The sequence below is a fragment of the Galleria mellonella genome, unplaced genomic scaffold (assembly GCF_026898425.1).
Source record: "Galleria mellonella isolate WM207_F2 unplaced genomic scaffold, CSIRO_AGI_GalMel_v1 utg63, whole genome shotgun sequence".
In the NCBI taxonomy this organism is placed as follows: domain Eukaryota; kingdom Metazoa; phylum Arthropoda; class Insecta; order Lepidoptera; family Pyralidae; genus Galleria; species Galleria mellonella.
The window spans coordinates 1,490,528-1,494,952 of record NW_026442130.1 but is presented as its reverse complement, the minus strand read 5'-3'; positions in this window follow the sequence as shown (position 1 = coordinate 1,494,952).

Genomic DNA, 4,425 nt, shown 5'->3' with positions numbered 1-4,425 from the left:
ACTGTCTCACTAGTATTCCTCACGATGGGCTAACTGACTTGCTTCATCCTCACCTATCATCCTTCACTGGTGCCCCGCCGGTGTATACCGATAGCGCGGGTGGGGTTACCGTTCCATTATCATCCATCAACCAAAAAAAGCATCCGTTCACGAGTATGACACCATTAGTTGCACAAATTCAAGAAAATATCATAATGGGGTATTATATAATATTTTAAAATAGATCTTACGCCATAAATGTATACACAAATTTGTCTGTAAACAGTATTCGTTCACGGGTATGACGCGAGTAGTTGTGCAAACCCAAGAAAGTGCCACATCAAATGTTTTCCAACATCACTGACCTAGTGCCGTAGATACACGCACTGATTTGTCGATCGTAAAACAAATCACATTAAGTGTACACAATGGCCAGCTAGCGGCGGTCGCACTATTTTACTGCTACATGCATTATGCATGTACTTATTGTGTTTTTATGTTCGGAGGGATTGAACCCGTGACCCTTGTACCATGAAAAATTGACATCTAAATGTTTTAGATTGATCTCGGTAATTGATGTTGAATTAATAATATAGATAGATATTATTATTAGATAGGGGGAAGGGATTGTTAGTAATGCGGAGTTTTTTTTTTATGGGTGAAAATGGATACACTGGAGCACCAGTAAGGAATGATAGATGAGAATGAAAGGGCAAGTTAGTTAGCCCATTGTAATGAATACACCTGGGAGTCAGCACGATTTTTTCCAGGGAGGTCACGTGGAGGTCGATCTGACAGAGCATATTGCTAGCAATGTGTCTGATAGTCCAGATTACTAACAATCCCCTTCCTCTGGCATACCAGCATTTTTTTTGATGGGTGAAAATGGTATAGTAACCCCGCCCGCGCTAACGGGATACGCTGGCGGAGCACCAGTGAAGGGTGATAGATGAGAATGAAAACAGGCCAGTTAGCCCATCATGATGAATTCATCAGGAATTATCCATGATAGTTTCCAGGGGGAAACGCCGACCGCCGCCGGGGAGGTCGACCTGGTTGGGTATAATGCTAGCAATGGGATCCTCAGTCTCCATTACTAACAACCCCTTTCCCCCCAGTAATGCGGACTATCAGTCCCATTGTTAGCAATGTACCCTGTCAGGTCGGCCTCCACGCGGTAGCTGCTGGAAACCATTGTGCTGAATTTCAGATGGGCTAACTGACCTGCCTTGTCATTCTCACCTATCATTCCTTATTGGTGCCCCGCCAGCGTATACCGTTAGCGCAGGTTGGATTTTCATTTCATTATCATACATTAAAAAAAAATTAGAGTCAGCAAGTTGTAATGGAACTTCGCCTATGTAATATGTACGATTTATAATAATATTATGTAACATTGTAATATTATGAAGAAGGGTCAAATTAAAAGTACCCGTAACCGGCGAGCATGTATGAAAAGATTGATGAATGTGGAAGAAGCGAAAGAGGTTTGTTTGAATCGAAGCATTTGGCGTTGCATTGTTTCTGCCTACCCTAATGGGAGACAGGCGTGGCAGATATGTATGTATGTAATATTATGATTGGTTTGTGACAATTGTTTTTTTTGTGGGTCACTTCTTCCATCTTGAATTAGTCACGATATAAATTTTCAATATTGGAACTTACTTCAGTGTGCCAGTTCTAAATACAAATATTTAATTTTATTAATTTAACTACTACTACTTAGGTACTACCAGAGGAAGACTTTGTACATTATCAGAGGGAGACTTTGTACAATATCACTTTGTACAAAAGTCGATTGCTTGGGTACCTCTGTCCTATTCGTGTTTCTACCGTGAAGCAGTTGTGTTTGCATGGCTGCGTTTCGGTTTGAAGGGTGGGATGTGGCATGAATTTACAGGGTACAGAGGAATAACACCTGAGTCCTCAGGAATGGCAACGCATAGGAGGTATCACGGGCGAAACAATATACTCTGTTATGGCCATGGTACCGCTCATGTCTATATATATATATATATATATATAATTTATTCATTTAGACACCATAAGGCCCATCTTGTTAGTTACAAATTTACTTAACCTATGTTAGTAAATGAGCGGTCGTGACGCTCTTGCATTGATAACCTGTCCCACCCAATATTTTAGGATGGGACAGTTCATTTCACTGGCAATTGCCTTCAGTTTGTCGACCACTTATTTTTTTGTGTACAATATATATTAATAAATACCCAAATATAATTTAAACAAAGTCGTTCCAATATGAAATATTTGTATCAATTCCATTACTGAAAGGTCGTTGGACAGACGTGGGCGTATTCGCAGAATATACTCGTATAAAAAGTTTACTGACAGTGTTCGAACTAGATATATTGGGGACTAGCGGCCCGTCCCGGCGTCGCACGGGTGGACATTTTTACATTTTAAAAAGTGGCCATTAAGGCTGCACACGCGACGGAAGCTTAAAAATGGAGTAACTTCTCCCGTTTTCCCAACATTTCCCTTCACTGCTCTGCTCCTATTGATCGTAGCGTGATGAATAGTATACTATAACCTGCACAGGAGTATGAAGAATAATTGTATTAAGTTTCGTTAAAATCCGTCGAGTAGTTTTTGTTTCTATAACGAACATACAGACAGACAGACAGACAGACAAAAACTTTACTGATTGCATTTTTGGCATCAGTATCGATCACTAATCACCGCCTGATAGTTATTTTGGAAATATATATTTCATGTACAGAATTGACCTCTCCACAGATTTATTATAAGTATAGATAGATTACATTTTGACCTGTTAGATCGGCGATATAAGTCTAAACAATTACATATCATGTCCACTGCTGAACAGAAGCCTCCGTTGAGGGGTTGTCAGTAGTTGCCACGTTTGGCAACCGGATTGGCAAGCGCAGTTTAACTTTTAATGATATTTTAAGAAGGACACTGATGCCCATCCCTCGCTCTCTCTTAGTTGCTTTACGATACCCACCAAGGAAGAAGTGGCCTATTCTATGCTAAGACCAAGATGGTTATTTCCATAAATGGGTAAGTCTAAATTTTTTTTTTTTAATAAAATGTAATATACTCTTTTAATGTTTATTGCAGTCATAGATAGTAATTTAATGCATAATTATGAAGTTAATAACTTTAAAAGGAATAAAACTTTATATTTTGACCGTCTTATCTCACTGCTTTAATTGTAACTCTGTAATAAAAACTAACTGTTCTCCTCTAACTTTTTCACCAACATTCATATCACTGGTTATTTGATTAGATTTGATTAGAATTACTTTGTTTAATTCATACCCAAGTAAACGACTTTTGTACAAAGGCTTCATCTGGTCTATATATACAGGACCTCTCTACAGATTTATTACATATAAGTATAGAAGATTAAAATTCATAATATATTATATAATTTACTAATTAACTTTCTTTCCAACTGTACAATACATGATATACTCGTATGTACATATAAACGGAATGCACACATGCTTCCCACCCGATGCACCCAAGGTGATTTTGAAATCACATGCAGTAACGTAAACCATTGCTTAATAAAATAAACAAAACGTACTGTTTACGTGCATCTGGACTTATGAGTTTAGTTCTAGAAATCTCTACACTGATATCGTACTTATTAATTTACTTTAATGCTAAAACTCCATAAATTAATAATCGCCATGGAATGGACCGTTCCTTCCTTTCCCGTGGGTGTCGTAAGAAGCGACTAAGGGAGGCGAGGGATAGGCAGCAGCGTCCCTTTTAAAACATATGTAACAGCCTAACTGCGGATGCCAACCCGCCTGCCAAGCGTGGCAACTATTGGCAAAACTCCCCTTATGGGGAAGGCTAATGTTCACCAGTGGACAGATAACGGTTGAAATAAAAAAATAACCAAATAATTAATATTTATTTTGAATTAATTAATGTAGTTAAATGTTTCGATATTTTTTTATTTAATGGGTGATACTGGAATGGTAACCCCGTATGCGCGGGGGGGGGGGGGAGATTGTTAGCAATGGAGTTTGACAGCCCCATTGCTAGCAATATGCGTTATTAGGTCGACCTACGTGGTTCCCCCTGGAAACCATCGTGAACAATTCTTGTTGAATTCGTCACGATGGGCTAACTGACCCGCTTCATCCTCACCTATCATCCTTCACTGATGCCCCGCCGGTGTACACCGATAGCGCGAGTGGGGTTACCATTTCATTATTATTCATTAAAAAATAATAAAAAAAAAACCGTCTGCGCTATCGGTATACGCTGGCGGGATACCAGTGAGCGATGACAGGTGAGGATAAAAAGGCAGGTCAGTCAGCCCATCGTGACGAACTCCATTAGAATTAACCACGACGATTTCCAGAGCGAACCGCGTGGAGGTCGACCTGGTAGGGTGTATGGCTAGCAATGGGTAAATTAGACCCCGTTACTAACAATCCTTTT